The sequence below is a fragment of the Triticum dicoccoides genome, chromosome 5A (genome assembly GCF_002162155.2).
Source record: "Triticum dicoccoides isolate Atlit2015 ecotype Zavitan chromosome 5A, WEW_v2.0, whole genome shotgun sequence".
NCBI lineage: Eukaryota > Viridiplantae > Streptophyta > Magnoliopsida > Poales > Poaceae > Triticum > Triticum dicoccoides.
In genome coordinates, this window is record NC_041388.1 from 321,454,617 (window position 1) to 321,468,010 (window position 13,394).

Sequence of the window (13,394 nt, forward strand, 5' to 3'; positions counted from 1 at the left end):
CTGCCCTTTTTTTCCTTTTTTTCTTGCTGTTTTAGTTGATTTAGTTAATTTAGGTTAGTTGATTTAGATTAGTTAATTTAGGTTAGTTGATTTAGGTTAGTTGATCTAGTTGCTTTAGGTTAATAGATTTAGTTGCTTTAGGTTAATTAGTTGATTTAGGTTAGTTGATTTAGTTGCTTTAGGTTAGTACATTTAGTTGCTTTAGGTTAGTTGATTTAGGTTAGTTGATTTAGTTGCTTTAGGTTAGTAGATTTAGTTGCTTTAGGTTAGTTGCTTTAGGTTAGTAGATTTAGTTGCTTTAATTAGGTTAGTAGATTTAGTTGCTTTAGGTTAGTAGATTTACTTGCTTTAATTAGATTAGTAGATTTAGTTACTTTAATTAGGTTAGTAGATTGTATATTGTAGGTTAACTTTTTTCAGGTTAGTAAATTGTAGGTTAGATTTTAGGTTAGTTTTTTATATTAAGAAGAAAAGAAGAAAAAGTAGAAGTGAAGAGGAAAATGGAAAATAAAGAAGAAAAAGAAGACAAGAGGAAGAAGAAAAAAGAAAGATCGAGGGGGAAAGGAGTTTATTTTAGGTTAATTTAGTTTAGTATAGGTAGCCAGGTTAGTTTCTAGGTTAGTTAGGTTAGGTTAGTTATCTTTAGACTAGGTTAGGTTAGTTTCTAGGTTAGTTAGGTTAAGTTAGGTTAGTTATCTTTAGAATAAGTAGAAGGTGTTAGTTAGGTTAGTTTGATTTTCTAGGTTAGTTTGATTTTCTAGGTTAGTTAGGTTAGTTTATAGGTTAGTTAGGTTAAATAGTTTGAGGGGTTTTGGTGATGTCATTTTGTTCTCCAAGAGATGATACTTGGCAAGATAACCAAATATGGCATTGTCATACATGCTAGAATTTTCTTGGAATTTATAGAGAATATTTCCTATGTAAATATTCCAAAAGCTTGAAATATCAGAAAACGGGTTTTGGTGTTGTTTTCACCCATCAATTTTTTTATTATGTTTATGTTGTACTAATTTCGTTTACTCTTTGTCATTGCAGGTGTTGACAGATGGTGGGCGCGGGTTGAGAGTGCTCCGAGCCTCCTTTTTCCTCGGCGCGTGCTGGGAGGGATGGCTATATTCCACCCCAACAGCTTCGTAGAGCGCTCGTAGACAGCATGGCGACACCGGCGGGCCCTTCTTCTTCGACTGGGAGAGGTCGGGGGAAGACAGAGAGGGGATCTAGAGGTGGACGTGGCGGCAGGAGAGGTAGGGAGGCTGTGGTGCCTTCCTCACCGCCACCCGAAGCTGATTCTCTGGACCACTTGAGTGCTCCATCTCAGGTGGAGCCATCAGACTTGGACCTGTCTCGGATTCGAGCCTTCATCCCAGGAGACTCGGGCCCCAGAGTCTTCGTCCCATGAGACTCCGGTCCCAGAGTCTTCGTCCCAGGTGACTCCGGAGACTAGTGGCCATGCTGATGGCGAGGAGACCTGGTTTGACGATAGTTTTAGCGATGGCGAGCTGGTTGAGTAGGGCAAGAAGGTCTACCAGCATGGTGGTACGAAGCTCCCGGTCGTGCCAGCGACCCGCGATCAGAGGTCGTTGATTCAGCCTAACGGGGAGAAGTAAGTGCATTTACTCTGTTTTAACCTTTGTCCTTCATGTTTCTTCAAATTAATATCTAATGTGTTGGCCTTGTCATACTGCAGGGGTTGGATACACCCCGATGGTGTCCGCAGGCCCAACCAGGTCCTTGGTACTCTAGTTTGGCACCACTTCCCGGGGTGGGTCATGTTGCTTGGTGAGGGTCAGGCTCCATAGCTAGCAATGAGCTGGGAGCTGTACATGGCTGCCCCGGCCCTTCCAGAGGAGAGGGTCGACGGTGTCGTGTGCGAGACGGTGGCCGACATTGTGAGGCGGCAGTTTTGGGTAATTTCTACTTTACAGAATTAAAAACCAACATTTACCTAGTGATTGTACTAATCAGTGTTGTCTTGTTCGATTGCAGACCTTCTACAGGGTTGCTGAGGAACACGAGGCGGAAGCGGCTAGGGTTCTCAAAGCCGACTGCAACCGCCTACTTCAGAACTTACGGCACGAGGCTAGGGTGCAGGCTGTTCAAGACTACTACGCCTCGACTAACATTAGGAGGGCCAAGAAGAAGTGCCGCCTCAAGTATTTGAGTAAGGAGAAGTACATGAAGGTAATTAACTATTCTTAAGGCCTTGTACTTAGTTTCCTTGATTTCATTCGTAGGCGTAGCACTGAAATTTCTCTTTGCCAAACTTAAGTGCCCCCGAGATGGTGTGCGGATTTGATGGACTATTGGAGGCGTTGGTGGATGAGTGGTGGTCTCCCCAATGGCTAGCCGAACACAACAAGGCCGGGGATAAGCATTCCCAAATGCGAGGTGTGCTACACCATCAAGGGAGCTCCAGCCTGTTTGAGTACGGGGATCACTGGGTATGTGGTTTCAGCCCTTAACGATTCATGCAATTTCATTCTTCATGCTAGCTTTAGCCCTTAACTAATATGTTGTTCCTCTCTTTTAGGTGAAACACAACAAGAAGGAAGTGCCACCGCTGTACGACATCTATGCCATGGCCCATATGACCCCGTTCAAGAAGGCCAAGGCATTCTCTGAGGATGACCTCGATCATCCAGAGAGCTTCACCAACATCTCCTCTCACAACAAGCTCGTGAGGTACAGAGACTGGGGGAAGGCGACGAAAGGGGATGACGTCAACCCGAGCCAGCGTCCTTTTGATATAGAGCTCGTGATGCTATCTCGTGATGGGAGGAAACATGACTCGGTAGCCATTGGGGATGGACTGATACATTGTCCTAGCAGTCTCCTTGAGATCAAGAAGTGCCACGTGAGGTCTCTTCCTGACATACCGCCTCGACAACGGCCAGTGGACCTCACCATCGAGGCTAGGGCCCAGGAGCTTCTGGCGGAGGCAAACAGGCAGGCCAAGGAGAGGGAGACCGAGCTGGAGCAGAGGATGGCTAGGATGCTGGAGGAGGAGAGGAACCAGAACGACGCGTCTCACCGGGCACTATACGAGCTCCTCATGGAAAGTTTCTCCTGCTCATTAGCCAAATCATGAATGTAATGTTCATTTCATTACTAACTAATATGACTGACTCGTGAAATCAAAATGTGCAGTCCATGTGCGAGAAAAACGGTCAGATGACACGTCTCCAATGTATCTATAATTTTTGATTGTTCCATGCTATATTATATCCTGTTTTGGACATTATTGGGATTTATTATACACTTTTATATTATTTTTGGGACTAACCTATTAACCGGAGGCCCAGCCCAGAATTGCTGTTTTTAGCCTATTTTAGGGTTTCGCAGAAAAAGAATATCAAACGGAGTCCAAACGGAATAAAACCTTCGGGAACATGATTTTTGGAACAAACATGATCCATAGGACTTGGACCCTACGTCAAGCAATCAACGAGGAAGGCATGAGGCAGGGGGTGCGCCTACCCCCCAGGCGCGCCCTCCACCCTCATGGGGCCCACGTTGCTCCACTGACGTACTCCTTCCTCCTATATATACCTACATACCCCCAAACTACCAGATACGGAGCCAAAACCCTCATTCCACTGCCGTAACTTTCTGTGTCCACGAGATCCCATCTTGGGGCCTTTTCCGGAGCTTCGCCGGAGGGGGTATCGATCACGGAGGGCTTCTACATCAACACCATAGCCTCTCCGATGAAGTGTGAGTAGTTTATTTCAGACCTACGGGTCCATAGTTATTAGCTAGATGGCTTCTTCTCTCTTTTTGGATCTCAATACAAAGTTCTCCCCTCTCTTGTGGAGATCTATTCGATGTAATCTTCTTTTGCGATGTGTTTGTTGAGATCGATGAATTGTGGGTTTATGATCAAGTTTATCTATGAACAATATTTGAATCTTCTCTGAATTCTTTTATGTATGATTGGTTATCTTTGCAAGTCTTTTCAAATTATCAATTTGGTTTGGCCTACTAGATTGATCTTTCTTGCAATGGGAGAAGTGCTTAGCTTTGGGTTCAATTTTGCGGTGTCCTTTCCCAGTGACAGTAGGGGCAGCAAGGCACGTATTGTATTGTTGCCATCAAGGATAACAAGATGGGGTTTATATCATATTGCATGAGTTTATCCCTCTACATCATGTCAACTTGCTTAAAGCGTTACTCTGTTCTCTTGAACCTAATACTCTAGATGCATGCTGGATAGCGGTCGATGTGTGGAGTAATAGTAGTAGATGCAGGCAGGAGTCGGTCTACTTGTCTTGGACATGATGCCTATATACATGATCATACCTAGATATTCTCATAACTATGCTCAATTCTGTCAATTGCTCAATAGTAATTCGTTCACCCACCATAATACTTATGCTCTCGAGAGAAGCCTCTAGTGAAACCTATGGGCCCCGGGTCTATTTTCCATCATATTAATCTTCCAATACTTAGTTATTTCCTTTGCTATTTATTTTACTTGCATCTTTATTTCTCTTTATCATAAAAATACCAAAAATATTATCTTATCATATCTATCAAATCTCACTCTCGCAGGTGACCGTGAAGGGATTGACAACCCCTTTATCGTGTTGGTTGCGAAGAGTTTATTTGTTTGTGTAGGTGCGAGGGACTCGTGCATGGCCTCCTACTGGATTGATACCTTGGTTCTCAAAAACTGAGGGAAATACTTACGCTGCTCTACTGCATCACCCTTTCCTCTTCAAGGGAAAACCAACGCAGTGCTCAAGAGGTAGCAAGAAGGATTTCTGGCGCCGTTTCCGGGGAGTCTATGCAAAAGTCAACATACCAACTACCCATCACAAACCCTTATCCCCCGCATTACATTTTTTGCCATTTGCCTCTCATTTTCCTCTCCCCCACTTCACCCTTGCCGTTTTATTCGCCCTCTCTCTCTCCATCCTCCCTATCTTTCTCTATTCGCCCCTTTTTGCTCATTTCTGGTTTGCTCGTGTGTCGGATTGCTTGCTTGTTGTTATGGCTAGTCCCCTATCTTTTTCGTTGTCTCCCGAAAATGAAGTTCTTAATTTTAAGCAAAGGGAAGGAGAAAACCTAAAAGACGCTTGGTATAGAATTTGCAATGCTCAAAATAGATCTACCAAGAAGCAATCTACTTTTTTTCTTCTTCGCAATTTTTATGTAGGTGCTATTCCTTGGCACATATATGTCCTTGATACCATTACCAGAGGGAACTTCTTGGGCAGCCACACTTTTGATTCCTATAATGCTATGATAGATTTGTTTGGCTCACCCCCTCTTTTGGTTAATGGAACTATGTTAACTTTGGAGCATGTAATGCAAAAACTTGAAATTATTGAAAATAAAGTTGCTACCGTAGAGTTAATTGAAAATTTTGATAAAAAGATCCACAACCAAATTACTCAATATGGATCTAAAGTAGGAGTCACTTTGAAGAATATTAAGGAGAAGGAACCCATAGTTAATGAAAGAATAAATCATGATTCCACGAGAATTGCTAAACTTGAGGGTATCATTACCAACTTGGGAACCGCCTTTTATTGTATTGCAAACATAGAGGCAGAGATGTAGTTCCTCTCTCACAATAATTGCAAGTAAGAGCAGCAAGCACATCTATATTATATTCATCAAAATCATCATGTGTAATGGTAGAACGCAACCCATCAATGTAATCCTTAATAAGAGCAAACTTTTCTGATATAGTGTAGTTGAGAGAATTCAAAAAGATAATATGACTATAATGTGCAGGTGCAATAGCAACAATTTATTTTATACCATAAGGAACTATAGCAAGTTCATCTCCATAAGCATCATTCATGTTGGCATCATGGCCACAAGCATATCAAGCATCAATTTCATCAAAAAGGGATATTTCAAACAAATCCAAGGGATCATAGCAATCGTCATAGCATTCATCCTTCGATAAGCATGAAGGGAAATTAAACAATGTATGAGTTGAAGAGTTACTCTCATTAGAAGGTGGGCACAGGTAGCTAATCCGCTCTTCCTCCTTTTGTTCTTCACTCTCCTCGTCATCTTTTTCATCCAATGAGCTCATAGTGTCATCAATTTCTTCTTCCATAGATTCCTGCAAAACATTAGTCTCTTCTTGGATAGCAGAGACTCTCTTAGTAAACTCATTAATATCGACATATATTCATAGTTCTCGTAGCAATATTTATGTATAGCATAATTTTCAGGTCTGTAAACAGCATCATCATAATTTTCACACTTTTCAAACAAAGATTCAATTTCATAAGCACCCTTAAAAGCCAAAAATGCTTCTATTAGTTCCACATCATAGTAATCATATATACCATTAGCATAAGAAGCCAAGGTTTCATTATCACTAAATTTACATGAAAATGGAAGATGTCGAGCCTTCATCCTAGAGCAACAAGTATAATCATATCTCAAGCATAAATTCCAAGCATACCAATGCAACATTTCAATTTGATCCCATAAAACTTTCCCTTTTTGAGTCAAGCGATGACCCCTAAAGTATTCATGTTGATCCAACGTGTCTCCCGTTATCAAGTTGAATGGGGTTTTCTCAGGATTATCAAAGTAGTGTTTAATATTTTTCACATAACGAGCATCGAGGATTTTGGGAGGTTCTAATGGAAATATGCCCTAGAGGCAATAATAAAATGGTTATTATTATATTTCCTAAATCTTGATAAAGGTTTATTATTCATGCTGGAATTTTATTAACCGGAAACTTGATACATGTGTGGATACATAGACAAAACACCGTGTCCCTAGTAAGCCTCTACTAGACTAGCTCGTGAATCAAAGATGGTTAAGTTTCCTAACCATAGACATGTGTTGTCATTTGATGAATGGGATCATATCACTAGGAGAATGATGTGATGGACAAGACCCATCAGTTAGCATAGCATATTGATCATTCAGTTTTATTGCAATTGCTTTCTTCATGTCAAATACATATTCCTTCTACTATGAGATTATGCAACTCTCGGATACCGGAGGAATGCCTTGTGTGCTATCAAATGTCACAACATAACTGGGTGATTATAAATATGCTCTACAGGTATCTCCGATGGTGTTTGTTGGGTTGGCATATATCGAGATTAGGATTTGTCACTCCGAGCATCGGAGAGGTATCTCTGGGCCCTCTCTGTAATGCACATCATAAGCCTTGCAAGCAAAGTGACTAATGAGTTAGTTACAAGATGATGTATTACGGAACGAGTAAAGAGACTTGCTGGTAACGAGATTGAACTAGGTATGTAGATACCGACGATCGAATCTCGGCCAAGTAACATACCCATGACAAAGGGAATAATGTATGTTGTCATTACGGTTCGACCGATAAAGATCTTCATAGAATATGTAGGAGCCAATATGAGCATCCAGGTTCCGCTATTGATTATTAACCGGAGAGGTGTCTGGTCATGTCTACATAGTTCTCGAACCCGTAGGGTCCTCACGCTTAACGTTCGATGATTATTTTGTATTATATGAGTTATGTGATTTGGTGACCGAATGTTGTTCGAAGTCCCGTATGAGATCACGGACATGATGAGGAGTCTCGAAATGTTCGAGAGGTAAAGGTTTATATATAGGACGATAGTATTCGGACACCGGAAGTGTTCCGGAGGGTCCCGGTACATATCGGGTCACCGGAAAGGGTTCCGGGCAACCCCAACAAAGATATGGGCCTAATGAGCCAAGAGGGGAAATGCAGTAGCCAGCAGGGGCTGTTGCGAGCCCATATGGGCCGAACCAGAAGCGGAAGGAAAGAGGGGAAGAGAGAAGGAAGGGGAGGGATTCGGCCTTCCCCTTCCTTCCCTCCTCCTTCCTCCTTCCTCCCCCTTCGAAAAATATGGTAAGGGGGGGGGGGGCGAATTGGACAAGGCCCCCAAGTAGGATTCCTCCTACTTGGGGCGCCTCCTTGGCTGCTCCCTCTCCCTCCCACCTATATATATGAGGAGGGGAGTGTTGGAGATCGTTGCAGAAATTAAAATTTTCAATGCATCACCAAGATCAATCTATGGAGAAACTAGCAACGAGAGAGATGGGAGTATATCTTCATACCCTTGAAGATCGCGAAACAGAAGCGTTACAAGAATGCGGATGAAGGAGTCGTACTCGCAGCGATTCAGATCGCGGTTGATTCCGATCTAAGCGCCGAACAACGGCGCCTCCGCGTTCAACACATGTACATCCCGGGGATTTCTTGATCCAGCAAGGGGGAAGGAGAATTTGGGGAAGAACTCCGGCAGCACGACGACGTGGTGGTGGAGCTCGCAGTTCTCCGGCAGGGTGTCACATCCCTAGTTCTGACAATGCCTAGTGCATGTATTAGAGTGTTACATCATGTTTAAATTTCATTTAAACCTGAGATGGGGATTGACTAAGCCCTAGCACCAAATGAATTCAACTAGGGTCAAAATAAAACCTTTTTCATTGAACTCAAAATGTCCTCTAAAAATGTTCAACATTTCTGGTTTGAGGTGGAAGCATCTACCAAAAATGGTTTATATTTTTGTAGGACATATTTGGTCACTGAATTAAATCATATAGTATTTTCATTTGGGCATTTAAATGCTATTAAATATTTCAAATGCTCAAATAATCATAAACTAAAATGTTTACTGTTGGATATATTCTAAACAGTAGCCATGATTAGTTTCATGATTTTTGAAAGTGTCTGAGTATTTTTAATAAAGCCCTAAATTTACAGAATAATAGAAAACAGAACTGAAATAGAAATAAAAGAAAGAGAGAAGGAAGTTACCTGGCCTCACCCGTGCAGCCCACCAGAGCCGGCCCAGCTCCTGTGCTGGTCCAGCACTGTGCGGCCCAGCCCACCTCCTCCTCCCTGTCGCCTTCCTCCTCGCGCCAGTAGGCAGAGGAGGGACTCGGCGCACGCGCCCGAGCTCGCCACGCCACCACTCTGCTCGTCTGCTTCGCCTGAGGCCACCACGACGCCTCGCGCCTTCTCCTCGGCGCCGCCTCGACCCCCTGGAACCCTCCCGCTCACTCCCTCGTCCCCATCTCCTCCTCTGTTCTTTCTCTCGCACGCACCCGAGAGCGACCGTCGCCGCCGTTTGCTGCTGCCGCGGCCACCGCCGCCCCCTCGCTTCCCTGACTAGCTCACAAGCTCCGCCACTCCGTCCTCGACCCACCTCACCGAGCCACGCCCCTCCAGAAGCCCCGAAGCGCCGCCCCGACGTTTTCCCCCTCCTCGGACCCGCCGGTCGCCGCCGCCTGATTCGTCGGCTCCGGACCATCCCCGGCCTCGTCTCCGCCTCGAATGGATCCGCTGTGAGCCTCCGCTGCCTCTGCTGTGCTCGCCCCCTCCGTTCTCGCCCCCTAGCCCCATCTCCCACCGCGGCCGAGAGTTTCTCGCCGCCGGCCATGGCGTGGCCGTGGCCACAGCCACCGCAGCTCGTTCTCGAGCCCACCGTCGTGCTCACCACAGTCCCAGGAGCACATAGCACTCACCAACGCCTCCCCTGGCGCCCTGCATCGCCTAACCCGTCGTTGCCGTAGCTCCGGCCGCCGCCTAAGTGGTCGCCGCCGTCGACCCCGGCCTCCCTATGCCCAGCTGCGTGCGCCCCTAGATGCGCGGGAGCACGGGCTCCCTCTTGGTGCCCTCAGCGCGACCAGCCGCGGGCTGTAGCGCCGTTCCGAGCAACTTCGGCGAGGTCTCGCCGTCGCCGTGGTCGCCGGCGTCACTTGCTGACGGGGCTGGCTTAATTAGCCACTAAACACCGCACCGTGTCACTGACACCTAGGCCTCACGCTTTAACTAATCTTAGTTTATTTTCTGTTTAGCTTAAATTAATCACAGTGGCCCCACGCGTCAGCTTTGACTGTGCTGACGTGGCCTTTGACCCGGCCCCACCTGCCATTGACACTAACTAGCCCTGTGTCACTGACGTGTGGCCCCCACACGTCAGGTTTGACCTGGACCCGCCCTGTTGACCTGATGACGTCAGGATGAGGTCATGCTGACGCAATAATTCCTTTCTGGAATTAAAATAAATTAGGAAATGATTTATAAATTCCAGAAAATTGTATAAACTTCTAAAATTCATAGAAATTCAACCGTAACTCCAAATTAAATAATTTATATATGAAAAATTATCAGAAAAATTCAAGGAATCCATCTGTACCATTTTCATGCATGTTAGAACAACTTATAGCTGCTGTTTAGCATAAATCAATTAAATGGCATTTGAATAATCACATATGGAGTTTGAATTTGAATTTTGTATTCAAACCAACTTCATTCAATCTGCTGCTAGTTGCATTAGCCCCAAAACACATTCATATTGCCATGTCATAGCATGCATCATTTTGTGCATTGCATTGATTGTGTTCTTCTTTGTTGCCGGTATATGTTCCCTCCCGGTAGACGATGTTCCGACGTTGTGATCGTTGACACTGATGAAGACTCAATGTTATCTTCAGAAGTGCCAGGCAAGCAAAACCCCCTTGTTCATTCCGATACAATCCTACTCTCTCGCTCCTGCTCTCTTTTACTGCATTAGGACAACATCGATTCATCTGTTACTTGCTGCGGTAGCTGAACCCCTTTATCCTTTGCATGACCTGTCATTGCCACAGTAAATAGATGAAACCCACTAGCATGAGTAGGAGTTGTTTGAGCCCTGTTGTGCCTACTCATTCATGCTTGTTTGTCATGCCTGCTATTGCTTAGAGTCGAGTCAGGTCTGATTCATCCGGGATGAATCAGAGGTGTGTGAACATGTCCTACTGTGTGTGAGCTAAGTGTGTGAACACGATTTGGTAAAAGGTGTCGGTGAGAGGCCATGTAGGAGTACATGGTGGGTTGTCTCATTGAAGCCGTCCTTAGGAACTGAGTTCTGTGTTTGTGATCCATGATTCAGCTACTACCATACATTGGGCCCTGAAATATGACCCCGCTCGACTTCTTATTCACCCTTGTCCTCTGTCCAGGAGTTGCAAGTAGTTTCTGGTGTTTGTAGTATGCTGGAGGCCGTGGACAGCGCTGACCGGAGGGGTGGGCTGTGATGCGGTAGGCACGTGGCCGGGTATACCGGGCGCCCGTTTGGTGTCACGGAACCCTGTTCACATCGTTTGGGGCTGTGAGCGAAACTCCGGCCGGATCTCCTCATGGATGGAACCCGAATAGGCGATAAACCTGGACTAGAGACTTGAGTGTTTAGGTAGGTCGTGGTCTACACCCACATCGGCTTTCGCTTGAAGTCTGCCGAGCACATGCCGTGTGCAGACGCTAAGTGGTGGAAACATGTATGAAGAAGTACACCCCTGCAGGGTTATCATCATCTATTCGAATAGCCGTGTCCGCGGAAAAGGACTTCTGGGTTGCTTATATCAGTTCATAGACAAGTGAAAGTGGATACTCTAAAATGCGCAAGATAAGCGTGAATGCTATGGATGGCGTTCTCGTAGGCAGACAAGAGCGGATCCATAGTGGTGTATTGATATGGTGAATATGTGGACTCGTGTGCGCCACCTCAAAAGAGTTACTTGCAGTCGTAGTTCAGGATAGCCACCGAGTCAAAGCTGGCTTGCTGCAGTTAAACCCCACCATCCCCTTTGTTGATAATGATGCATATGTAGATAGTTCTGATGTAAGTCTTGCTGGGTACATTTGTACTCACGTTTGCCTATTTTATGTTTTTGCAGAGAGACTTCAGTCTCACTAGTATTTCCGCGTGGTCTTCGACGTTTAGCTTGTTACCTCAGCTACGATCTTGTGCCTCGGCAGGATTTGGTAGATAGTCAGGCTTCTCAGCCTTTTTCATTTATAGATGTCTGTACTCAGACATGATAGCTTCCGCTTGTGCTTGATTTGTATGCTCTGAATGTTGGGTCATGGGACCCCTATTTGTAATATCTCGCTCCTCGGAGCCTAATGAATAATTACTCGAGTCATAGAGTCATGTTGTGATGCCATGTTGTATTTGCATATATCGAGCATATTGTGTGTATGTTATTGAAATGCTTGGTATGTGTGGGATCTGACTATCTAGTTGTTTATCTTTAGTAGCCTCTCTTACCGGGAAATGTCTCCTAGTGTTTCCACCGAGCCATGGTAGCTTGCTACTGCTCCGGAACACTTAGGCTGGCCGGCATGTGTCCTTCTTCGTTCCTGTGTCTGTCCCTTCGGGGAAATGTCACACGATGAATACCGGAGTCCTGTTAGCCTGCTACAGCCCGGTTCACCGGAGTCCTGCTAGCCCAGTGCTACAGCCTGGATTCACTCGTTGATGACCGACACGTTCGATGCTGGGTCATGGATGCCTGTCCCTGTAAGTCTGTGCCACTTTGGATTTACGACTAGCCATGTCAGCCCGGGCTCCTTATCATATGGATGCTAGCGACACTGTCATATACGTGTGCCAAAAGGCGCAAACGGTTCCGGGCTAAGGTAAGGCGACACCCGTGGGAATACCGTGCGTGAGGCCACAAAGTGATATGAGGTGTTACATGCTAGATCGATGTGGCATTGAGTCGGGGTCCTGACAGCATTGGTATCAGAGCTTGACTGCCTGTAGGATTACCAAGCCAAACTGGTCGAAGTTGAGTCTAGAAATTCTTTAGTTATATAAGGGAATTGATTGTGAGATGGAACGTAAGGCTCTTTTACTCCTTATACCTTATGCCCTGCTGATCTGAGTCATCTTATCTTTCCTACGGGGTTAAGGAACTAGGCTTTCTCCTCTATCTATCAGGATGACGTGTTACTAATCCGTAGACTTATAGATTGTTGGATTTAAGCTTGAGTTCAGTTTCTACTACTTCCGTACGTTAACTGTTGATCTCGAAACCTTGATATTGTGCTTCTGAGTGGTTATGCCACCATTTTTGTGAATGTCTCAAATCTTTCTGAGCATTTACAGCCGTTATGCTGTCCGAGTCATCCCAGGTTTCTAAGTAGTCTGATGCATTTGCAAATCCTTTCTTCCCGTTTCAATGTTCCCATGGGCCAGATTAACCACACTAATCAGTGAGTTGAGGTACTCCGTTACCTTGACATATATGTTGGAGCTATTATTATGACCTTAGGTGTTTAGGAAGTCACCTAGTAACCTAGCAATGTTTTGTGTTCCCAGTGTGAAGATTCTGGCCATCATCCTCGAAAGCATTCCGTGATGCTACTTAGTAGTAGGTATTCTACTCCTGGGTTCTGAACCCGAGATTCACTCTACCTACTTCATGTTTATAGTAATTGCTAGTGCCTTTAGGATATTAGTAACCTTTGCGATAGTCCTTGAAGTCCGTGGTATCTTCTTCTTCCAAATACCATGAACTACTTATGGCAGAAGTTCCTCGTTGAACTGAAATATCACAACAGGATTATTTTTGATGAGTTCTCCATTATATATTGTGGCTCTGCCAGTTCTACCTTTCCG